This window comes from Periplaneta americana, chromosome 6, assembly GCF_040183065.1.
Source record: "Periplaneta americana isolate PAMFEO1 chromosome 6, P.americana_PAMFEO1_priV1, whole genome shotgun sequence".
Classification (NCBI taxonomy): Eukaryota; Metazoa; Arthropoda; class Insecta; order Blattodea; family Blattidae; genus Periplaneta; species Periplaneta americana.
Window position 1 is genome coordinate 83,254,980 of NC_091122.1, and position 27,734 is coordinate 83,282,713.

Below are 27,734 nucleotides of genomic sequence, written 5' to 3' on the forward strand. Positions count from 1 at the left end.
AAATTACTGATTACATTTTAACTTGGTATTTAAATGAGTGATATTTTAGATATTGTATACATAAAGGAATACTAAAATTATTAATCCTATAATAATTTATTAATGATAAAAACTACAATGACCATTTTTTCTGTATTAAAATATATTACATCTGTACTCTGATGATATTAAAATGTTATTTGAATTTACAACGGTACACAAGTGGCGAACTTAGGGAACACATGCGTACTAACATCGCCAGTTGCATCCTCCCGTCTCTTTTGTTTTTGTACGAGAAGGAATACTTTATTCTTTACGAAATTGTTATTGAAGATGCTCTTTAGTATCAATATTGCAATGCAATCTTTTATACTTTCGAAATATGACTTCACCACAAATTTAAAAGTAAATGTGCTTAAGGTGGTGAGCTTGCCTTATTTTCGAATTGCGATTGCAAAAATTATGCAATAAGATTAAAAACACAACCAAAAAGTTCTAATGCAATCTCCATGTCTGCTTCTTTTATAGCTAGTCCTGTCTGATATGTTGTATGCATATTTTAAATTTATTTTCCCATTCGGTCTTGTTATTTGAAATTAACTACTATCGAACTGGGAACGGTCCTCTAAACAAGATTATAATTTTATTGTAGTTTTCCCGCATAATGATTTAAGACAGTTCGAAACAACTGGTTAAGAAACTAAGAGTATTAACTTTTACACTTATTTAGAAATGTATGTGTTTATAGACATCGTTAGCTAAATTATAAACTACGTAGCCCTACTACATAAAATCAGAAAGAAGACAGTGCCGGATTGTCAAAATTGTTAAAAGAAGCAAGTAAATTTAGTACAAACAGAACATTGTGAATATGTAGCCTCAATAACAATAAAATATATATTAATAATAATAAAAATAATAATAATAATATTAATAATAATAAATATAATAACAGTAATAGTAATAATAACAAAAATAATAACAATAATAATAATAAATATAATAAAATATAATAATAATAATAATAATAATAATTATAATAATAATAATAATAGACAGTACAAAATATAAGCAATGAAAAGATATATAAAATGTGAGTACGTTTCGGAAGAATGCTGTAGACGAAAAATAGGAAAGTGTGTTGGCAAGTTGTACTTCAGTTCATAGGGAAGAAGTATAGGCTTAAGCGTGATGCGAAAAACAAAGATAATTTTAAATGTTATTCAGAGATGAGAAAATATGTATTTAATTTATTAATTATAAAGATATAACTTTTCAGACTACGAAAGCGCAAAGCAAGAAATTATATTCCAGACAAGTTTGTAACACTTTATATAAAATCAGAACAAATCTGTAAAATGATAGTCGTGAGGCATTTCAAGTCTAGAAATGACAATTATCCTCGGCTACTCGCTTCATTCTATGGACATACTGGGGAGATGGTTAAGTTATTGGACAGATGCTGAATCACTGGAAGAACATTTTAATTATCTATTTAGTAGTATTCCCACAATAGAAACATTTCCTCGTGCAATTACTTTTATATACCAGTCAGGTGATGGAGATATAATATTCAAGTGAAATTTCCTATTGCAATTAAGATATTCGTTTGTGTCCACTATATTATCAACAGCGGTATTAATATTTCCTATGTAATGAACATGAACATATGTAGGCTGTTAAAAAGAATTACGAAGGCAGATGTCCCAATTAAGTAACAGATAAATATTTGTTCCTATTCATTTATTTATTTATTTACTTACTTACTTACTTACTTACTTAGACTTACTTATTTTTTTACTTAGATGCCAAGCATCAATAAGTATATGTAGGGTCTACTTAATGAGAGGTTAACACAAGAAGTTAATAATAATAATAATAATAATAATAATAATAATAATAATAATAATAATAATGATCATCATCATCATTTATAAATTATTATTCTTATTACTACTTATTTGTTTATGATTATTATTCATATTTTAACATTCTACCGAACAGAGATTAGCCAATAATATGTTAGAACGTTACTCCCGGTATAATGATACATCAATGTTAGTGATTATGAAAATAATAATCACAACAATAGTGAAGTTGTGATAATTATTTCACATGTATGCAAATTCGAAATATAAAAACTAAACGGAACAAATTTATTGCTATACAAGTTGACAATGTTAATACAAGTGAACACAGGAGAAAGAAATTTAAAATTACTTTTGTAGAAAATATTGTAACGTGACATGTCTTACGTAGCAACGCGAAAGATAACGCTGTTTATGAATGAGCCACAGTTATATTAGGTACTTAATTATGAATTAAAAAGAACATCAAGATATTAGTGTGTAGCATTTAAACTATGAAACTTGAAATAATAACAGTTTTTTGGTAACTGCTCTAGGGCTTGTTGATTATATATCTATACGGATATAACAATTTGAATAATAATAATAATAATAATAATAATAATAATAATAATAATAATAATAATAATAATAATAATAATAATAACATTGAGAAAGTTATATACAAAAATGCAAACGATATTTACAACAATCTGGTAGATGAAATGAAATTACTTTAGTATCAACAGCCTGTGTCTGTAATTGCCATCATTGTGTCACCAGAAGGCAACATTTCCACCGCAGTTCGAAACAACTGAGCTTCCCTTTGGGAAGCACTCTGAAGTGCAGGAAACTGTCTCCTGAAGACGATCATACCAGTCCGGAGAATTTCTGCAACCAATGAAAGACATACAGCCTGACTACAGGTACACTATACATAGACCTATTCGTATTTACGTTTCAATGTAACATTCCATCTAACATACAATGTACAAGTTAAAGTTAACAATATCGGTAGCAATAATATAGAGAACAGACTATGCATGTATTCCATCATTAGGGGTCTATATGAACCACAGGCATCATTCCAAGTCCCATCATTTGTGTACTGAAATTACAGGATTTGTAATACTTATTACAATGATTTATTCAAAGATCAGCACTACTTTTTACCTGACACACTGACAGAAAATTTATGCATACTGGCAATGTATCATTGTCTGACTAAGAAAGGCATTTATGGAGTAAGTAGAGTATAATTCTATAAACAGGAAATAAATAATATAATACTAAAGAATTTTCACGGTGAAGTAAAGCTAAAATGAGAAGTAGGAGATGGAAAAGTAGACTAGGCATGGAGTGATACTTAATAATGAAAGTAGATGAATATCAAGAAACATAAAATAATGCACAACATGCCTTCCAATTCTCGTCTACGGCAGAGAAATTTGCAAACTTGGACATTTAACGTGCGAGATAAAACAAATTGAAATTTGCAGAAATATAACAGCACGTGTATCCTTTCCGATTGTAGAACAATATTGGTCTTTCTTAATACAATATTAAGTGTAACTGAAGTTATCGAGAAAATGACTATCTTTACAACTTTCTGAAGACGTCCTACAGTAGGCCTACCTATTTAGAGAAAATTAACACATCAGGAAACAAGAAGAAGAAGATGCTGATAACGTTTAAAAACATTGCTGAATTAATTTAATTTGAAGCCTTACCAAGACAATAAATTAAATCGATGGGTTCCAATACTAGTCATTTCCATCGATACTAATTTTGCAGGAGAGACATTTTTTCACATTAGAACATGCATATTTACTGAATATACCATCGCTATTATGTGTTAGTAATACTTTTTGTACTATAAAAATACTTTTAGATTTTGGAGATTTGTTTCAGTACAAAACCTTAAAATGTAGATACTTTTAAACAGAATCATTTTAAACAAATGATAATATAAATGATTTTTCATTCAGAATATGATATAAATGTGTTATATAAACCTCAGATTAGAAAATAATATTAATAATGTTAAACTTATGCAATAATCGGCTATAGAATATTTAAATCAACACTCAGTATTCAATATGAATGATCCATAACTGGAGTAATGGCTAGCGCGTCTAGCCGGGTTCGATTCCCGGTTGGGGCAAGTTACCTGGTTGAGGTTTTTTCCGGGGTTTTCCCTCAATCCAATATGAGCAAATGCTGGGTAACTTTCGGTGCTGGACCCCGGACTAATTTCACCGGCGTTATCACCTTCATCTCATTCAGACGCTAAATAACCTAAGATGTTGATAAAGCGTCGTAAAATAACCTACTTAAAAATACAATATGAATGTGCACATAAAATCAAAAAACGAAAGAAACGTCTATAAAATACAACACCAAGAAGATAAAGTATTTCCATCTACTTCATATTACCACACAAATAAAGAAAACGACGATACAATCTATATGCAGCTCAATTAAATTTCATACCTTTATAACATATAAATAAGACTCTTGCGATCGATGTAAATAACATATTAATTTAGTATTCATATATACATTTTGACATATTTGACAAGATCATTGTAGGCCTATATAACCACGATGTAATACAAAAAGATTGTAATTATAATTTAAAATTTAGGATACATAGATATTGCAAGTAACCTGTATCTGAAGATGTCCTAATAAGGCGAAAACGTGTACAAGGTATTATTTCAATACGAAACATGTATTAACGCGTGTTAGAGTAAATTCAAAACGATAAATCATAAGATTAAAATAAATACTCCTTATATATATATATATTGCTTTACTATTTCTTTTTTTGTTTTGCACTTTATTAGGAAAGCTTTCATTATAAATTTCAGCAAACATTCGTACCTAGTAGGTCTACATGTAACACTTTCAACATAGTATTTATTACTATAGAAAATACAAAATAAATACATAGGCCTATTATTGGCGTAGTCCACATCCTTTCGAGCAAGCTCGTGTTCGGGGGCGGTTCCTATAAATAACTATTTTGTACTAAAGAACATGACAAAGATTTAATAAAACTACAAAACCAATACAATTACTACAAAGCAGGAATAATTACGAAGAAAAAATTAGAGAATCAAGTCAAGAACAGAATATAAGTTGAAATGAATAAATAGAATGTTGAAATTAGGGTAAAAAAGAAAATGTGGATATGAATACTAATTAATTTGCTTAATTTCTTTCTTAAATTTATTAAACTCAAAATAACCTAGATTAGGATTTATTATCAAAAGAGAGGTGTATTATTAATGCTATCTCAGTGAATTTCTCCATGTAGATCTATATTCTTTTAATGGATTGATTTTTTTTCTTGTGGTCTTTACGGTACCATTATTATTATTATTATTATTACTATTATTATCATTATTATTATTATTATTATTATTATTATTATTATTATTATTATTCCATGAATGGTTTTATTTTTATTTTTTTGACCCTTACAATATTATTATTATTATTATTATTATTATTATTACCGTTGTTATTATTGCTATTATTTCAATATTGTTTAATTTAATTTATTATATACCGGTATTTACTATGTTTACATTCTGCGATCTTCAAGGAGAGACTCTTAAGTTCGTAAATCTCAAAACAATAAGGATTAGAACTACTTTATGGCAGATGGTCATATAAGATTTAAATTCAATTTAGAAACGCAGTCAATACCATGGGGATATAAGTAGGTATATAGACCATCACTGCCTTGGCAACCTATAGGATTCCCTGGCAACTCTGCATTTAGATATTAACATAGCTTAGAGCATTGTGTTATGTGCAATAAGTACTGGGAATGGCTTCAGGGAAACACCAGAATAGCCTATCAAAACGGAATAATGCTAGCACGTCTTATAGCTACTTAAACAAAGAATAGATAGCAAACGCTGGCTGAGGGAAAGCGAAATACGACCTGTCGCATACCATTATTCGCAATCCTTAAAAGAATGTTATTTACATAGTTCTGAGACCAAGTCAGATTACATACATACATACATACATACATACATACATACATACATACATACATACATACATACATACATACATACATACATACATACATACATACATACATACATACATACATACATATACGCACACATACATACATACATACATACATACATACATACATACATACATACATACATACATACATACATACATACATACATACATACATACATACATACATACATACATACATACATACATACATACATACATACATACATACATACATACATACATAGGCCAACATTAGGGTGGTTCTTATTTTGAAATTTTGCGAAATTTGAGGAAACACGTTTTGAAACTGTTCCATTAAGATAAATTATAATTTGGAAAAATTAGGTTAGTTCTGAATAATATTTAAACATTGTTATCAAGATTAGAAAAATCACAATATACTCTTATAATGATGCTAATTAAATATAAATTAGTTGTAATTAAAATCTTATTTTAAATTAATAAATTGTAGATAATGGTTCGCAGTATTGATAATTGTGAAGCAGCACTCATTTGTCAATGTTACGTAATAATCCAAATCAAGTCTTCTGAGACAATCTAGAGGTGTACAAAACGCTATAGAACCTTAATAAACAATAAACGTTATAGAATGTTCCGGAATAATTTGGAACATTCCAAACGTCCTGTATTCTTCTGTAATAATGTGGAACCTTCCGTTACTTTCTAGATCCTTCTGGAACAATGTATGGCATAAACTAGGAAGCAGCCAAACTAGTGCAGTGAGTTCAGTTATCACCAGACAGCCAAAGAACGCGGTTCAGCCAAGCTGTCTTCTGTCATCGTAAGTCCACCAGTGAGCCCAGAAACATAATCTTCAAGCATGTCCTGTTCATTGGTGTCACTGGATAAGTCTGAATGCAGAACTGTACTTAGTGTGGTACCTGCCAGTGCTGTTGCCGATAATAATTAATCACTTTTGCTACTGACCAACTAAATGAAACAGGAGCATCCTCGCAATGTTTACAAACAACTCCTGGAAATATCTATCACCTTTCTTGAAACTGAACATCCTCGTGATGCACTGTATAGGTCTCATTGCATGGTCAAATTCATTTGTGATACCATACAGTGGATATGTATTCTATAAACACAAGAGAATAAAACGAAAATTAAACTATCTTAGTTTTACAGTCTCTGAGTCTTTTATGACAGGGAAATCGATATTTATTTCCCTTCCATAAATACTGCGGGTATATATTTCTTCTCTTCTGTTTCTTCTGTCTTGTCCTAAGTTTCCTGACAACTTGTTGCTGCTGCTGATTTTGCTCCTGCTACTGCTACTATCATGATGATGTTAGTGGTAATAACAATAAAAAATCTATAAAATGATTATAAAAGAAACAAGACTAATCCTAGATAATTCGCCTCAATAACACCTTTTTTATTCCATTTTGAATCTTGCGTACACCACTTTTAACACTTGAATATAATTAATTGATGAACTAGTGGACTTACTCGTGTTAAATAGCTGTAAGCCGGACAAATATTTCATATTTAACACGAGTAAGTCCACTAGTTCATCAATTAATTACCTTTTTTATAATCCGTGGCGTCACAGTCCTTGAAGGGCCCAGACCGACCAGCCGACTGCTGACCTCATGTTCACATGCCGTAGCAGAGGTGGACGATTAATCAACTAGAATGGAGGTATCGTGTAGTTAGCACGATGATTCCCGTTATAGCTGGCTTTCGCAGCCGGATTTCGCTATCTATCGTAGCTCCCCAAGCGCATCACAATTCTGGGTGGGCACCGGTCCCATACACTGGCCGAAATTTCACGAGAAAATTTCTTCCCCCATGAGGACTCGAACCAGCGCGCATTCCGTAACGCGAGTCCTAGGCAGGATGCCTTAGATTACGACGCCACTGCGCGGGACTCAATAACAATCTTTATCCACTCTAAATTCCAGTTGAACTCCCAGAAATTTGAACCTGGGTCTTCTTAGAAAGTGGATGTTTTCAGTGATCAGCTAATGATATGAAAAAAAAAAAAAGAAAAGAAAAAAGGAAATTCTACAAGCGTCTAATGAAATACGTTGTTTGGATGATTTAGAATTCATAGTAATTACAGTAAAAATATACGAGAGACTTTCTATGTGTGAACCCGAAACCAAGTTTTCGCAGTTTTCCCGTTCTTTTCAAGCGTATTATTCACTTAGTTTGATGGCTCGAAGCTTGAGAATAAAGTTTGAGACTCTGAGGAACGGAAACTATGGAGTTTTTAAACGTAGCGGCGCGCATATCGATCTTCAGTTTTTTTTAAGTCTGGTATGCAGATGGAGTGTGCTTTACTCATCCAGCCCTTCTCCGAGGCGCGACAGTATACAACTTTCGCTTCACATCTTCAGACATGACGGACGGGAGCGGCACCATCACTAGTTTAAGGACCCTTTCACGTTAACAAGAAATTTAGGAAAGCTGCTTCTGTAACAGTTTCTATTTCCTTGAGGGTATATCAGACCAGATCCAACATTAACGTTCCATCTGTCATGTTAAGTCACTTTTAATTTTTTTTAATGACGAGTTAGTATAGCTAAGCAAGCTGCTAGATGGGGAAAGCATTCGTCAATGTATTTTGTATCTTCGAGAATGGGATACTTTAAAACATTTCATAGTTAAAATCTCATCGTTTATAGCCTCTGTAATTGAGACGGAATATTCTTATCTTCATTTTCTCATTATAGGCCTAATCGTAAATGTTTCAATAATAATTTTCGTCAATATTCTTCTGCCTAATCATTTTTTGTTTTTATCTTGATCATCACAATTTTATTCTTAAACAGATTCCCTTTTAGAACATTCATCATCATCATCATCATCTCATCATCATCACATGCTATTAATCTTTTCATTATTAAGTTACAATCATTTTATTCATGATCATACTCTATCATCACCATCAATATTATCAAGCAAGTGTTCATCTACGTCATTCTTTGTTATCACCATCATCATTATCATCGTCATCATCATCATACTCTATCATCAGTGTCATTACTATCAAGACAGTGTACATCTTCGTCATGTTCATTATCATCATTACCATCGTAATCATCATCATCATCATCATCATCATCATCATCATCTTCTTCTTCTTTGTCACATTCATCATCATTATCGTCAATTTTTTTAATTTGGAATGTATAATAATCTTCTTCATATGTTTCGTCGTTAACCTAAATCATCACCATAAACTTTTTTCTTTTATGCAAATTTATAAACATCTACACCGCGTTCATTATCATTAACATCTTCATCGCTACCATCATTCACTTTTTCTGGTGGAGATCACAGCTTCTTCAGGCTTCTAGAGGAAACATTGGACTCCAAAGCTTTAGGAGTTGAATTCTCATTTATAATCAAGTGTATCAAGAACATTACACACATAATTAAATAATAGTTTACTATGTACATGTTCTTTCCAATTATACTTTTGTTTCTCTAAGTTTTTCTTCGTTTTCTTATTTATTTAATGTAGGGTCTACCTTATTGTATATCCCAGAATTCTGTTTGTAACAATAATAAGGGAAATCAGGCAAATATGGGCACCATAAGGCATTCTACTCTATATCTTCGACTTGAATAAAGATAACAGCGTGAAAACCTAATTTTAATAGGTGTAACCCATTCAAATGCTAAAATTATTCTTCTATTGTCACATATATATGCTTTTTACTATTATCTGCACTGTACTTAAGCATAATATGGGCACATTTGTTATTAATATGGGCAGTATAAGAATTAAATGCACTTTAAATTTTCAAGCATATATTTAATACAAAATACATGTATTAGAACAACGTTATTGGTAAAGAAACAGAACACTGACAAATGAAAAAAACTAATATTTATATAAACACTGAGACTACATTAAAAATTGATTTAACATATTCAATGACAAAGATAGACTATGAAAAATACTTTAAGTAGTGACAAAAGCTATTTCAAATGGTATAAATCCCTAAAAGATTAAGAACAAAAGCAAAAGAAACCAAATTAATATTCTAAATTTAGTTCGTGAAGTCATCACAGAAAAATTAATCAAATGCAAGAAGTATTTGTTCAAGAAAATCCGTTCGTATTATAGTGCTTTCAAGTTGCTGGTTTTCTAAATTTATTGGCTCTTGTTGCCACTCTTTTTGTAACTTCAGACAAACAAATGAAAACAAAGAAATATTCTAGCTTTTGTGTAAGATAACATTCCATTTCTATAAACTAAATTTTTTATATAATTTGTATTATGATCAATAAAATTATAGCAATGAACATAAACAATTATTATACGACTGTCCTGGTATTGAGAAAGAAGTTTCGAAATCATGGAATGTTAATTTTTTAAAATTGGAATGAAAGTTAGAATAAGTAGGACTTAGTATTTGACAATAATTTAGATAATTAAAAGTATATGAGTAAATTTCAATTATATAAATGACATTTACCTCTTAAAATTCCATTCTATAGAAAAATATGAATGAACAATTAAAAAAAATAGCATTCAATGCTTGTCCCATAATATCCTGCATGACAGTGCCCAAATTTGTCTTAGTGTATTATTTCAATAAATGACCAGTCTGTCCAGCAAGTACATGCTTCAGAACCCCTACCACAAGGATTAAATCTACCATTCCCGCCTGTAAAGTATTTCGGTACTACTCACACATTTGTAGCAGTCATTTCTTAAGTAAATCATGTAAAAATCAACAACAGCACTATTTTTGTTATGCTCCAAAGGTACACACATTCATAATTTATTTGTATAGTTCACATGTCCAGAAGCTCTACACCATTCGCACAACGGTTCGCTACCTTGGTTCAAGTTTATCAGCATATTATCTGATGCTTCGTAACTCACGAAGTATTAGAGTAACATGGATATTACCTTCAAAGTGCCCATGTTATCCGAGTGCCCATAATTGCCTGATTTACCCTATGGTTTCTTGTTCTGTCATGGTTCAGAGGGAGCCTCTTTCTTCTTATGAACAAAAACTTTCTTTATAATTTATTACAATATTTAACACTTAATAAGCTTATTAATAATACGCGGCTAGAAGACTTCGTAGTGAAAACATCCAATTTTTTGGAGTTAGCCTATTTATCAGCGAATGCAAGCAAACAGTCCTCCAGAGAGGATCCCTTTCCTGATAATGAAACCAACAAACAACTTAATATTGGATGCATTTGCTTTAAGACACGATACAAAAAGCTAAATCCTTCCCATCATGTTCTCTTTTACCTCTCACTATGTCTCCTATACAACCAGCCGTAGCTCAGTAAGTCATCATAGGAATTCTGGCTCATTTCCAAATAGACCTAGGCTAGATTCTCTGGAATTGTTGTTTGTGGATACAACTGGATACCTGCGTGGCGCAGTCGGTACAGTGCTGGCCTTCTGTGCCCGAGGTTGCGGGTTCGATTCCGGCCCAGGTCAATGGCATTTAAGTGTGCTTAAATAAGACAGGCTCATGTCAGTAGATTTACTGTCATGTAAAAGAACTCCTGCGGGACAAAATTCCGGCACACCGGTGCCGCTGATATAACCTCGACAGTTGCGAGCGTCGTTAAATAAAACATAATTGAGTCGCCCCATGCAGAAAGGCTTCAGTCCATTAGACCTAGTTTTGAGAAAATTGAAGAAAACATTCTGTACACTGTATTCCTTTCTGCATAGAACTCTGAGCTGACGCTTCAGTTTCAATCTTTCCAAGCATTGGACTGAATACCTTTCTGCACAGGCCGATGGAGACACCCATAAAGATATAATTTCCATGGATATCTCGTTTTCTTTTTTAATTTTTCAAAATTTGTAACTGAAGCCTTTTCTGCATGGGTCGATTCAATTTAATTTATCTCAGTCTTGGCGACCAGTACTGTCACGAAATCCTCCTTAGAGTAAAAGCTTCATGGCTGATCAGTTACTTGAGCAGAAAATATATTAATACCGTACGTAAATATGATCTTACCTTTGCCGACTGTGAATAAACCGCGATTTGAAACAATTTCGTTTTTTTTTTAACTAATAGGCTACTTTTGGATGAATTGGCTTTTATAATAGGCCTACTTAAGTAGAGTATGAATAACATCCGTTAAGTTACTCAGAAAAGCGTAGGATCAGGGAGGTAGCAAGAAAAATCATTTTATTGTTATTATTACGACTACTAAATCATAATTTTCTTATTTTAAAATATATTTTCCAGGGTCACATGACTTTATACTTACTTTTTAAAATGAGAAATTGTAAAATAAAATATTAAATTTTCTTTCTGTAGTATTTAGAATGAAAAACGATTAATATGTAGTATAACATACAACTGAATATGTCAGCTGATATTAGACCTATAAGCTACAGAAGCCTACAGTTCCGCAAGGTGCGTGCAGTGTGTACCAGTATCACCAAACATACACAACCAGCGTTCGTGTTCAGACTTCAAACTCAAACCTGACCGGTTTTGACAGAGGTAGGAGATGCACAGCAGTGGTGCTTGGACCGAAGTTTTTTATACTTCATTAATTTGAAAGCAGAGACAACGACGAGAAAAAACTTGAAGAAAAAACTTTGCTTATACTGTATGTGTCCTTACGATGATTGAAAGTTGTAAATTATAGTGTGGCTTTTCTACGCTTACAACGCAGGGAAAGTCGTGAATTGTAAACTCTTATTAAAACCTTTCCTACAACTTACATTGGCCTACATACACAATTCAATAATTTAACGAAAATAACATTGTACAACTTTTTTATGTATTCTTATGAAGTTAAATTAATTAAGAAAATTATATTTGTTTAAATTCTTTTGATCAGAGAATGTAAGAGTACCTATTTTCAGAGTAAATGTAAAAAATCTTAAACATGTACGAATTTCAAGAAAATTATTAGTTAGGTTATGTTAATAAAAGAAAACATTTATTTTATTATAATCCAATATCGATTATAATAGTGTTCATAATAATGGTCATCGACCGAGTAGGCCTAATTTCGTAGATATCTTTACAGGTTTTACAGACATTATGAAAATTAAATCTACAGAGCCTATCTTTAAAATAAATAATTTATTTTTTTCTTTAGACAGTTATTTATCAAAAAAATAAAATAAATATGGAACAGAGAGAGAAGAATGGCTTAATTTCAAGAAAGGTATGTTCAGCTCAACTGCATATCTGTTCCTGATATTTTCATTATACGAAACATAAATAGAAAGTACCGTGAAGTAGCCCTATGTTTTCAATATTCCTGGTAAGAAGAAGGTGATTTTAGGTGTACTGCCTTTTCTGCCTGTCTATCTTTATAGAATGATTTCCCTTGAAATAATGAGCGTATTTGTCATATTCCTTACCGAGTATCTCAGTTAGTAGAGGAACTAGGAATAGACCAGAAGGTCCTGGTTCAGTCCCTGGTGGTGACGGAACTTTCTCATTGCCGATACTTCCAGAGCTGTTCCGAAGTTAACTCAGCCTCCACTGAAATTGAATGCCCTCAGGGGTAAAGGCGGTCGGAATGTGGCGTCGATCACAGCACCTACGTCAAGAAATCATATCTCTATATGAAGGATACCATAACGATACCTACTAATCAATTCAAGTTTTCTTCTACCTCAGCTAGTGTTGTGATATATCCTTTGAGCCACACAAGGATATCTAGGCCTATGCCTAATCCACAGAAACATGTAAGCGTATACTCAATAACGTAGGAGTTACCTGAAGTCCGAAAATGTTTTCAAACATTTCTCTACAGTAAAGAGATTAAGTTTGGTATAGACATTCTTCTCTTCAGTCATTCAGTGTTCTGCCCAAGGGCAGGTATTTCACTGCAAAAACAGCATTCTCCTATCTTTCCGATTTTCAGTCTTCCTCTTTGTCTCCTCATATGAACCATATATATTAATGTCGTCTATCATCTGATATCTTCTTCTGCTACGAACTCTTCTCCCGTTCACCTTTCCATCCAATGCACCCTTCAGAAGACAGTGTCTTCTCAGCCAGTGATACAACCAATTCCTTTTCCTCTTCCTGATCAATTTTTATAGGATAATAATGAATATACCCAACATAATAGACCTACTGAGTACACTGAACACTTACGAAAATAACTACATTGAAGTCAAAGCAAGTGTAAAATTCATGAAAAATAATACTTTTAAATGCAAGTCAAGATTAATCTATTTCACGTATCCTCTTTAATAATTATTTTATGAGGTCATAAACCTACAAAACAGGAATCAATCAAGCTATTACAATATTAACCACGCTGTCATTTACGACCGAGTTATAATCGCCTACAGGCCTTCACAATTATTACGGACGATAATTTCCTCTCAGAGAACAAAAGGCGATTATCTGTTTAAATAAAACTAAGACCGAACCACATGAAAAATTGTTGAAAAAATTAATTAATCCGTTTAGTTTTACTGCGCTATGTTTCATCAGTAAGGAAGGACTTGGAGACTAACGTGTAACATTGTTAGGAGATAATTTTAGTTCAGATATGTTTTGGATTAAAACAAATTAAGTCACATGCACTGTCAGCTTTACTTTACAAAAGTCAGACTTATGTCTTCAGAAAAAGGAACAAAAGAAAGTAAAACAGGCTATCTATAGACCCAGAAACAAAATTTGGGCCGCTTGAATTTTCCAAGTTCCAGTTACCTATAACATACTGGGCATGCTCAGTGTTTACTGAAATTGGAAAATTCAGGTGGCCCAAATTTTTTTCTGAGTCTGTACAAGCGAAATTTCTCCCACGAACAGACAGACATAGATAAGATTTTGGATTTTCCGAAAGGGGACAAGATGAGTAAAGTATGAATAAGTGCAATTTTACCAAAGAATAGCCAGGTACAGAATGAAAGCTTCGGGATTGTTATAAAAGTCATGATAAAGTAAAGTGTATATAAATAATGAATTGTCTTCGAAAAACGACCGGATACACAGTACTGCATCCTAAATCAGTAGTATTATTATTCCAGGATATATTGGATGAACCGACAACTATATTTCTAGAACACACACTGCTAAGGTACAGGCAGATTTGATTAGATTAGGCCTACATACATGTGATGGACAACATAAAAATTTGAATCTAGATGCTGAATAATTTATTTAAAGGAAATGATAAAGGGAAGTTTCCCTTAGGCAGTTTTGTGCAGCTTCTTTAATTCTGAAACGGAACTATTTTTTGTCTAAATCCATACATGCGATATTATTAAAGTATAATTATCAGTTGTTACGTTACTATAATTAAATAGGCCCCTTTTTGAACTAAACAACTGTAAACAAAGAAACCTTATATCGATGTACAATATAGGGCTACATTTAGAGGGTATATAAGGAGATGATAATAATAGTAATAATAATAATAATAATAATAATAATCATCATCATCATCATAAATACGTCAGGGAGAGAATTATAAACTTATTATTTATATCTCTATCATCATCTATATTTTTCTATGTATATCTTTATAAGTAATTAATTTAGTAATACAATTTAATACTGAATACAAAATATATTCCTTATCATTTGCCTTCATCATATCCTTACAATTACAACAACAAATAAGTCTAATAACAATAATAATCATCATCATCATTGTCATCATCATCATAATAATAAATACGTCAGGGAGAGAAATTATAAACTGAGAATTGTGCATAAAATTCCAAAATATTGTCTATTAGAAATTTGTCCAACACTGCTAATTAGTAACTTTCCCACTTATGACAATTAAAGAAGATTTAATTTCCTTTCCTTTCTTTCTACTCACCAAATAGGCCTATACAGATTTTTTTCTGTGTGCAATCTGCGTGTATTTGAACAATGAATATTTTTCATTGGGACCTTGCAAAGAAAGAAAATAAAATGTTAATGAAAAATTATAATCCTTAAAACAATGCCACTGAATGCATGATATTTAGCTGGAACACACTGTGAAGTAATTTTTATTAAAATAATCTTCTTTACTCGTATTTATTTTGAATTCAAGTATTTTATAATTGAGAAATTGACCTACAAGAACACTTATCATATTAGATATAGGTATATTACACCAGAGTGTGATAACGTACGTGCGCGATATTACTTGCAAACTCATAATGACTTATTTTGACATAAAGTATTATAAGGCTAGCCTATATGAAATTTGTTGGAAATAAATCAAGCCTAAACGTATTATGCGAGTCTGTAGAAAATATTAAAGTAATGCTGCAATCTGTGAAAAACTATAATTTTTAATTAAATTGTATATCAAATTTGACACGTTTGGAACCTGAATTAAATTTGATGTATGATAAACACAGACATTCATTTTATATCACTGAATAGACTATGTATTTAAATACATTAAAATATTTTATATATGCTACTCTTAAAACCTTACGGAAAATAAATAGTTTTATAATGTTGAGTAGGCCATGAAACTAAACAAAATACTACTAATATTTTGGAAAGAAAAATCATTTAAATTAACTACAAAAACGTTTCAATTCTGAGCAGAACATCTTTCATAATGATCATATTCAGTGAGAAGGAAAAATACAAGACAGGATGATGGTTGATGCACAGAATGGAGAATCAGGTGCTCTTTTAATCCACGTAGCTCTTGTTCAGGGAACATGTTATTTCTGTCCCAAAATGAGAAGGTAATAGGCCTATAATCCTTTAGAGACCTGACGATCTCCTTAATGACATCGGCAAGCAACTGTCTCAAAGACGAGATAAGATAATCGCAGAAAAGCTATAGATACTTCTCAGGGTTAAGTTTGTGTATAAAATGGATCCATTTTGCTGTTTCACACCAAACTTAGCCACATACTGCCTCTCTGAGGATGCTGTATCTAATTTTGTGCCATCCAGTCAGGGTTGTCAGGTGATCAGTATCAACAGTTGAAACTATCAACTATTGGAATAGAAAGTTACCTCACAAGATCTAAGTTCTGATTTATCTTCTAAATTGTTTCATAAAACTCATTCCTTCCGTCAAAATTGTCTTCATAGTTACAATTCTTGTAAAAACTAGATTTTCTATAGATGTCATTTCTCTGATTTCATAAACATCCTTGTAGCTCAGATGCATGTAGCTTAGAATTTTAATTATTATAAACACAGATAAAGTTGGGTAGACACTGTCTCAATGTCTCATAGCACGCTTCGCCTCCGACTGTCATAATCATGACTGGCGTTGTATTCAAGTGTCACCTATTTTTCCGATTTATGTGGTTCATAATGGATAGATGGCATCCTACCAAAGGGCACATCCTTCTCCAGTAATTGTCTTTGACCTTCCAGATTTTGGTTTATTCTTTGCGGTTCCTCTATTATTAAATGTCTGCTCTATTTTGGAAAAGTGTTGATTGTGTTATGTCTCAATCACAGTATATTTTAAAAAATCACTTTTTCATAACTTCATACCTAATAATTATTTTATTCTTTTTCTTTCCATAAGGAAAACCGTGGCTAACTATTTTCAACTCAGAAATGAAACATAGCGTAAATTAGGGTCTGTTGGACAGTCGGGCATGTTGGACACTTTGTACTTTAACGTGTTACCTCGCCACTTGTGGGCACCACATTCTGCTAGAAGTCAATGACGGAAGTAGCCACGAGTAACACGTTAAAGTACAAAGTGTCCAACATGCCCATCTGTTCAACAGACCCTAATTTACCCTAATTATGATTGATTTATCTGAATGACAACTCTTTTCATATTATTAGCTGTTTTGTTTCATGGCATACACTATATCAATTCACTCACATAATATAAGTTTTCAAGTAGCCTAAGTTATACTTTTATAGCCTATATAAAATTTAATGCAGATTTCAAATAACTTATCAGAAATTAATATAAGATATCCTTAACCTATAGGTTAGTTGTATTTGGTTTTATATACTCGTTAAACCTGAAAAAATTCATATAAAACATTGGGTTAATATTACTACATTTCAGTACAATAACTTTCTTATAAGCCTATAAAGTGTTATTGTAATTAGAACTAAAAGTTATGGAGTTACAAGTTACACTTCATGTTTCTTACACACTCAGCATATTGCAAATTATATTTCAACAAATATCTTATTTTCAAGAAGGAAGTAGTTTGTTTGTTATATTTCAAAATTTTTTGCATTGCCCACACCTAAACTCATAAAGTGTCGTGACTTGAAACGTATTGATGAAACCCAACTACTTGAAGACGCAATAAAGATTCCCTGGGACTCAATATGGACCTTACATACTGTTGACGAGAAACTTGTTAAACTAAATGAGTATATTATAAATTTATATGACAAGCATGCTCCTATCAAATCTAAACGCGTAAAAAGAACACCAGCACCATGGATGACTGCTGACATACGTAGTATGATTACGGACAGAAACACTGCATACAAAACGTTTAAACATGACAAGACAGAAATCTCTTATAATTATTATAAACTCTTACGTAACAGAACTACTCAAGCCATTAGAAACGCAAAACTGAGACATTTTCATAACATCTTGAAGGGGGGAGCTGACCCTTCCGAACTGTGGAGAAACTTACGGATAATTGGCTTAGGAAATCCCAGGACTCAGGTAGACAGTGTGCCAGTTTCTCTTGACGAACTAAATGACCATTTTGCAACGGTACAGTCAATAACCTTGGATACGGTTGACAAACAGCAGACAGTTAACGAATTACAAATGACTCCAATTCCTTACATACTTACTTACTTACAAATGGCTTTTAAGGAACCCGAAGGTTCATTGCCGCCCTCACATAAGCCCGCCATCGGTCCCTATCCTGTGCAAGATTAAGCCAGTCTCTATCATCATACCCCACCTCCCTCAAATCCATTTTAATATTATCCTCCCATCTACGTCTCGGCCTTCCTAAAGGTCTTTTTCCCTCCGGTCTCCCAACTAACACTCTATATGCATTTCTGGATTCGCCCATACGTGCTACATGCCCTGCCCATCTCAAACGTTGACTCCAATTCCGGATAGAGAAATATTTTTCTTCACTTATGTCACAGAAACTGAAGTGAGAGCGGCAATAAAACGTATTACTTCTAAAGCTGAAGGTGTGGATAATATTAGTATAATATTATTGAAGAAAATATTGGACATAATACTGCCGACATTAACACATATATTCAACGCCTCACTCATAACTTCTACCTACCCGAACCTCTGGAAGAAAGCCTTTATCCGTCCGATCCCTAAAATTAAAACCCCATTATGTGCAAATGATTTCCGTCCAATTAGTATCCTACCTGCCCTATCAAAAGCTCTGGAACGTATTGTTCACAAACAACTAATGAACTATCTAACCGAACATGCCTTACTGGACGAATACCAATCCGGGTTCAGAAATGGACATAGTACGACTACAGCACTACTAAAAGTGAATGAGGATATACGTGAAGCCACAGATGAACGTAAATTAACATTACTGACATTACTTGACTTCAGTAAGGCATTTGATACAGTTGACACGGACCTTCTATTATGTAAATTAAGACTTCTGCATCTTTCTGAAAGTTCTGTTACTTGGTTTGAATCCTACCTTCGCGAACGTCAACAATGTGTCATTGCATGCGATTATTCTTCAAGATGGTGTGTCGTGAAATCTGGAATTCAACAAGGATCAGTTCTCGGACCTTTACTCTTCATGATTTATATTAATGACGTGACTAAAATGATAAAACACTGCAAATACCATATGTATGCTGACGACTTGCAAATTTATTTGCATTTCCACCCTGATGAGACTAGTGACGCAGTAAATAAAATAAACGAAGACTTAAATTCGATTTCACTGTGGTCACACAAATTTGGATTAAGGTTAAATCCAGAGAAATCGCAAGCAATCGTAATGGGACATAATCGTCTACGAAGTACTCTTGATAGTGGTACTATACCACATATAACATTGAATGGGATTATTGTTAAATACAGTGAAACAGTTAAAAATCTTGGCATTTTTATGGATAGCGATCTAAATTGGAACACCCAAGTAACACACACTTGCAAAAAAATATTTTCTCAACTTCACTCTTTGTTTCATATGAAAGAATTTCTACCACTTAGTCTAAAAAAGAATCTTATTCAGACGCTTGTAATGCCCCATTTTGATTATTGCGATTCCTTACTAACTAATGTAAGTTCACTCTTAGCTGAGAGACTACAACGTGTTCATAATGTGTGCATACGATTCATCTGCAATACTCGTAAATTTGACCATATAACACCTTCCCTCCAGTTACTTTCATGGGTGCGTCTGAAGGAACGAAGAACAATACATTCACTGTCTCTTCTATTTAGAATCATGCATACTTCTACTCCGAATTATCTCTTATCGCGCTTTCAATTTCTTACAACTCTTCGAAACCGACATCAAGCACTTCTTTCTATCCCTCATCATAGAACGTCTCTATACTCATCCTCGTACACTGTAGAAATACCTCGTCTCTGGAATTCGCTACCTAATGATGTCAGGGACTGCCGGACTTTATCACAATTCAAAATTAAATTGGAAAATTTTGTCTTGTTTAATGCTTTTTAGATATTGCTAGAAGTGTCGATTTGTGTTTTTTTTTACTCCAGATTAAAATCGCAAGTTTCTTGTTTATGTTAGTTAATTAGGATACAATTAATTATACTTAATCACTCATTTAAAGTTTGTGTGACTGCAACCTGTGTATATTTTTGTGTGACTTTACTTCGTTTATAGTGTTTTTTTTTTCCTTTTTATTTCTGTTATTGTATTTGTATTCCTGGTGTTGTGGAAGAGAAGGCCTGATGGCCTTAACTACACCAGAATAAATAAATAAATAAATAAATAAATAAATAAATAAATAAATAAATAAATAAATAAATAAAATGTAGAATGCGTTTTAATACTGATAATTTTTTCCTAAGTATGCCTAATCTAAGACTTTCTTGGTATTCAACATGGTAGTTTTTGGTTTCTTGTATCCAATCATAAATGAGGGGAAGTTCAATGTCTTGGTGTTACTAACCGTCTCCCTAAAAACAACAACAACAACACAACACAGGAAGGTGAACTTAACTACCTTCCAAGAGCTTCAGAATTGTAGGATGGTTTCGCTATCTGATGGTGGAGCCCACACTTAGATTTATATAGGCCTACATAATTTGTAATACGATGATAAAACTGAAAAACCTTTCACAAAGTTTCATAAAAAATCTGTAAATCTACATAATATTTTATAGCTATAATAAAGCTACGAATTATTCTCATCCAAAATCTGTAAAACCACGTTGTATTTTATAGTTGTAATAAAGCTACGATTTATTTTCATCCGAAATCTATAAAACTACATTATATTTTATAAGTAGTTATAATAAAGCTACAAATCATTTTCATCCAAAATCTATAAAACTACATTATATTTTGTTGTAATAATAAAGTTACGAATTATTTTCATCGAAAATCTATAAAACTACATTGTATTTTGTAGTTATAATAAAGCTACGAATAATTTTTATCCAAAATCTATAAAACTACATTGTATTTTATGGTTATAATAATACAGCTACGGATTATTTCCATCCAAAATTCATAAAACTACATTGTATTTTATAGTTACAATAAAGGTACGAATTATTTTATCCAAACTCTATAAAATTACATTTTATTTTATAATTATAATAACGCTATAAATTATTTTCATCAACAATCTATAAAACTACATTATATTTTGTAGTTATAGTAAAATTACGAATTATTTTCGTCCAAAATCTATAAAACGACATTGTATTTTGTGGTTATAATAAAGCTACGAATTATTTTTATCCAAAATCTATAAAACTGCATTGTATTTTATAGTTGTAATAAGAAAGCTACGAATTTTTTTTCATCCAAAATTCATAAAACGACATTGTATTTTATAGTTATAACAAAGTTACGAATTATTTTATCCAAAATCTATAAAACTACAATTTATTTTATAGTTATAATAAAGCTACGAATTATTTTCATTCAAAATCTATAAAACTACATTGTATTTTAGACCTATAATTATAATAAAGTTACGAATTATTTTCATCCAGAATCTATAAAACTACATTGTATTTTAGACCTATAATTGAATCGTACTTTTTAGAAAGGAACTAAGTCAAAATGTGCCATACTGATGAAATGATTAATACTTCCAAGACGCATTAAGTAACAAAGAAAAGAACTCAGCCAAACCTTTCCCGTATCTGTAACATCAAGTTTGTGCTTATAGCACGGCACTGGTAAACTAATACTTATTCCCGAAAATGAGTTTTTTTGTACTCCTGCAAAGTAGTTAATTTTAACTTAGTTCCTTTCTAAAAAGTTCGATTCAATTATAATAAAGCTACGAATTATTTTCATCCAAAATATGTAAAACTAAATTGTATTTTAGCCTATAGCTTAATAAAGCTACGAATTATTGATTGTAAACATCCTAGTTTAATTACATTGTATCTTATCAACATTATCTGGCTTCGATTGCTAGAAATTCTCACGGAATTAATGGTGAACAGTATGACCTTGAGGCAGATTTTCTTCTAATAATTCAGTTCCCTTTGTCATTTTCAATTTGACTTCATGTTAAATATTTATTTGGATATTAGATTGTCAGATACATTTTATGATATGAATGGTTCATTGTAGGAGTGTGCAATGCTATCAATAGGCCTACTGTTTAAAATTTGTGTTTTAATGTAGTTACAAATGCGTTTTATAATGAATAGGCATATACGCTTATAGACCGACTTTATTGAGATTTAGAGAGAAGTAGGCCTAAACTTACTCATCTCCGATAATGGAGTTGGTAGGCCTACTCAGTAGAATGCACGAACTACAAGAGAAGAAAATTAGAAGATGAATAAATAAAATGGGAAATGAACATCAACCAGGGTATAAAGAATAAATGGAATAGTTATTTGAGTATAGAAGTTTCTGATGTTGAGAAAATTGAAATTTAAAATGTAACTAATTTATACATGTAGCAACAATAATTAGACCTAATGGTATTCTGATTAGGATATTGAAATAAACACTAGTAGACTACACTTTGACCAGATTAGATGCCACTTTAGGGCTATTTAATTTAACATCTAGAAGTGAAAAGATTACAAAGGAAAATTAAATTAAATTAATATAATATAATATAATATAATATAATATAATATAATATAATATAATATAATATAATATAATATAATATAATATAATATAATATAAATGTTTGTAAACATCTTAAATCTGATTAGTGCAATATGTAATTAGTCAGCGATGTAGGCTATGCAATGGAGAGGGAAAGGAACTGGCCACATATTCCATTATCTCCTGACTTGGTTGCCTCTTGAGTGATGCTATATTGGTGTCACTTGTGAGGTTCAAACCTGTCTTTGAATAATTTATATTTAAAAGTAACTTACTTTTTGATGCTAAAACGTTAACCCTGAAGTAGAGGCATAAAGATAAACTGCTTCTTACAAAAACCGATTGTTCAAGGTTTAAGGCTAGATATTGAACAATATATAACATTTAAACCATGATGCACACAAACATATAAGTGGGCAAAAACTCTTTAAGGGAATAAAAGTGCGCCAATTGAAAAGTCAGTTATAAATAGTAAGCGTAGCAATGAATCAGAAATTCTCACTAGAAGCCACCATTTCGCTGGAAAATAATTGGATGGAGGAGAGTGTTGGTGCAATGATAGAGAGTAACAGGAGTAGGCCTACTCCGAGAAAAACTCTCTACAACGCTTGTGTTGTCCACGACCTGGAATTGAATCCGGCCCGCCTACATGTAAGACCAACGCTCTAGCACTTGAGTCACATACGCGACTGTTAATGATATGATTACGTCAAATAATGAAACTATGTTGTGAATTGAAGGGTTCAGAACCATAGTGGGCCAAGCGCCATTTACTAAAACAGTAGAAAGTGAAGTTATCACCATAATTCAATGGAAACATATAGCAAGTAGGCCTAATATGAAGTGTATACATTCAAACTAAATGATATGTCAATTTTCATTAAACTATGGTATTCACTTAACTTTAACCCTTGCTTTCTCCGTTTTTAATAAATGGTACTTGGCCCACTACGCCTCTGAACTCTTCAATAAGACTAGAGTTTCTTTGCCAAATGGTGCTCAGTATCTTCATGTTCTCTTAATCAAGAGTTTCAAATAAAACGTGCTTAATTAATACTTTCATAAATATCTCGTCGTAGTCAATATTTTCATCATCATAACCATCACTACCATCATCATGATTCTTATTCATACATGCTCAATTTAAGGAGCTAGACCTACGAATTTTGATTGTGTATTATTTCAAGAAACTACGAATCATACTACTACAGAACTAAATTAGACCAAAGTAATTAATACAAAGGCCCTATCGAAACACGTAGACGAAAAACTTGGTGGAGAGCATGCCGAGATAGGTGGAAGCACTCATTTAGGTGTGAGGAGAATGTAAGCTTATACTAAGTTATAGTAATAGCACAATAGCGTAGGTAACTTGCGAAGTTATTGTGTATTTAGTGACTCAGTTACGAAAGTAAGGAATATAAGGGCACTTAATTACTTTCCTAAATACTCATATTAATTTGTGTTACACCATAAATCAGCAATACGTAGGCTAATGGCTTCATATAAATTGCTCAATTAAATTGTGGCGGTATTTTAATGTTCTAATTTTGCATTGCTCTTTATTTTACATTATTTTCAAGTGTTTTAAGTAAACTGAACATGTAAAAAATCATGTAATAAAACTTTTAGACAATTTGAGGAGCCACAAATTAATTTACAATACGTAGGCCTAATGATTAATTTTATTTAAGGCGTAACAAATAGGCCTAATGTTTCAATTAATTTTCAATTACTGATTCGAACAGATTCAAGGTGTTGGAATAATGTTACAATTGATTTACAATAACATTACGCCGTAATATTAAATTTTTGGGGGTTATTTTACTACGCTATATCAACATCTCAGGTTATTTAGCATCTTAATAAAATGAAGACGATAATGCCGTTGAAATGAGTCCGGGATCCAGCACCGATAGTTACCCAGCATTTGCTCATATTGGGTTGAGGAAAAACCCCGGAGAAAACCTATTATTTTTAGAAGTAGACTAATTAATTTTTTCATTACAAATAATATTTTATACAAAAAAATATATTATATAACTATTAATTACATCTAAAAAAATTAGCATTATTCTTTCATAGCTATCAAATCATTCCAATTAACTATTATGTAGAATTAGCCTATAAGAATTATGAACAATTTCAGAAAATTGAGTAATAATATTAATATTGACGAGTCTAGCCTGTATTAAAAATAGTCTGTATTAAAATGTTATTTGATGGAGTTATAATTCATGCTACAGAATGTTTAGTAAATACGAAGACGAATATAAAAAATTTAGTTACTAATAAAGAGGCTAAATCGCTGTTCAGTAAATTTCAAATTATTTACGCCTAAGTACCAGTAGTTTGTAGTCTAATAATTTTGAAAATAATAAAAATCATTTTACAATAAAACTGGAATAATTTCAAGAGGATTAATTTTTTTTACATTTTTGAAAGGTTAATTTGTTCGCCGCAGTGGCTCTGAGATAGCGTGCGCGCTATCAACACAAGCGGTCTGTGGTTCGATTTCCGGAATAGACAATGGAAGAAATTAAATTTATCTTCAGTCTACGAAAGTGAATGGTTCTCCATTGCCTTATGATTGTCTTGTGATGTCTCTGAGGTGCTCTCCGTTGTGCCAAACCAAAATTCAGGGAAGCTCACAATGTTTAATATCTAATGTTGATTCTGAGACTATCTTCTCTCTGCAACGCAGCACTGATCTATAAGTGGGTGTTACATGGAAGGTAAAACAGAGGGGGTAGAAAAAGAAAGAAAAAGGTTATATTGATCTAATGATAGACTTTTTGTAATTTTAATGCGCTAGAGTGCAAGTCATATTATTATACTATTAATTTAAGATGTGTTGAAAAATTTTTAATACTTAAACTTATGTTCTATGAGATTTCGAACAGGTAAAATATGAAGGATTTAGAAACCATATTACAACATATTATGATAAATTTAATATCATATAATAATTTGTAATATAATTGATACTTCTACATTTATGTGTCCCTGGTGTAGTGAAAGAAAAGACCTTAAGTCTTAACTTCATCGGGTAAAATAAATTAATTTAGGCCTAATATTATAAAGTGTTCTGAAAAAATGTTCAAATGTAGGAATTGCAGTAATCATGCATTCTATTTAGTTTCAAGAAGTTAGGACTCTAATTGTAATATAATTATATTAATTTTAAGGCGTTTTAAAGGTTCAACTCGTATCTAGATTCTTAGTAGATATGTTACGAAGAGATATAATATTGAGCTGTCCTGCTTTTCTTGGCCGTTAAACTGGTTATGGAGGTCTCAAAACTTGAACTTGAACATTGTGCCTTGTGTTTACTAGGGTTCGGCATGAATACATTGAAGATCCGTCATGATATCGCAGACAGTGCAGCCACGCGGTGCCGCCTGCTCTACTCTTCGCGGCGCGGCGCACAGATCTGGTCAGCTGATCTCGGCGGACTCGGGAGAGCAGGAGCGCCACGCACACACACACACACACACACACACACACATGCAAACACACTCTCACATTCCGCGCAGAAGCATTTTATTTTTTTTATAGACCATTACACTCGTATATCAAGTTCTGTCGTTTTAAACACCTCCGGTCTGCGTGGAACTCGTTTAGAATTTGGCCGTGTATTAGCAAAGCTCTTTTTTATTCCTCCCCTTCTCTTCGAAATCTTGCGTCATGACTTTCGTAACTGACCCATCGTGTGAAGCTGTTTTAACACCCTCTAACTGGCCTTGACGAGACTTAACTGCAGCATTTTTATTGCATGGTCTAATTGTCAGGCAATTCTGAAGGTAAGTTCAATAGACGATACAGAGCAAAGCGAATGTAGAATAAAATTTAATGTTACGGTCAAGATGGAAGAATGTTTTGCTGTGGGGCTACATAAATAAATATATATACTTTTCTATTTCATCTGCTCTGACTCAAGTATTAACATTTATAGTCACAAATGTAAGAGAACCGTGTTTGGATCTCGGCATGAAAAAATAGGCGTAGGCCTAGACATATAACTTATTTCTATATGCCTCTGCCAGGCAAAATAAAACTACTACTACTACTACTACTACTACTACTACTACTACTACTACTACTACTACTACTACTACTACTACTACTGCTACTACTACTACTACTATTATGTGTGTGTGTTTTGTGTAGTCTGTAGTCTAAAAATGCTGATCGCACAAGGAGTTCTTCTTCTTCTTCTTCTTCTTCTTCTTCTTCTTATTATTATTATTATTATTATTATTATTATTATTTATTTAATTATTTATTTATCTATTTATTTATTCATTTTTTTATTTATTTATTTATTTATTTATTTATTTATTTATTTATTTATTTATTTATATGTATTGGCGAAGTTAAGGCCATATGGCCTTCTCTTACATTCCATCAGATCAAAAAATACACAGGCAGTGAAATTTAACAAAAAGTGAAAAGTGAGCCCTACAACAAAGAAAACGGACATGACAAATTCTGCTAAATCTTTCAAAAAGTGTTGTAATAAAATGATTAGACTATTTTATTTTATCATCATCGTCATTATTGTTAGTAATAGCGTAATAGGTGCAGTACTTTCGCAATAAATAGACCTAAGTTATATATTAGGAAATTTATTAAATGTAGGCCTAACCCTTAAGTTCGGTTACAAAAATATATATAAAAAGTTACCTATTTTATTGCGT

General features: G+C 31.9%; 2 long non-coding RNA genes across 4 annotated transcripts in view; one reads left to right on the plus strand and one right to left on the minus strand.

Annotated features, from left to right (window-relative positions):
- LOC138701467 (uncharacterized) overlaps positions 1-7,280 on the plus strand; it is a 39,749-nt gene extending 32,469 nt beyond the window's left edge. The window contains exons 2-3 of the long non-coding RNA XR_011332597.1: positions 2,610-2,752; positions 6,571-7,280. This is a non-coding gene — a long non-coding RNA (uncharacterized lncRNA). The remainder of the gene's footprint in view (positions 1-2,609; positions 2,753-6,570) is intronic.
- Positions 1-27,734, minus strand: part of LOC138701466 (uncharacterized) — a 511,465-nt gene that overhangs the window by 81,781 nt on the left and 401,950 nt on the right. For 2 of the 3 annotated variants that reach the window (XR_011332594.1, XR_011332596.1), the window contains exons 6-7: positions 13,234-13,415; positions 2,562-2,717 (exon numbers count right to left, since the gene is read on the minus strand). This is a non-coding gene — a long non-coding RNA (uncharacterized lncRNA). The remainder of the gene's footprint in view (positions 1-2,561; positions 2,718-13,233; positions 13,416-27,734) is intronic. The other variant, XR_011332595.1, reaches the window with a different exon arrangement.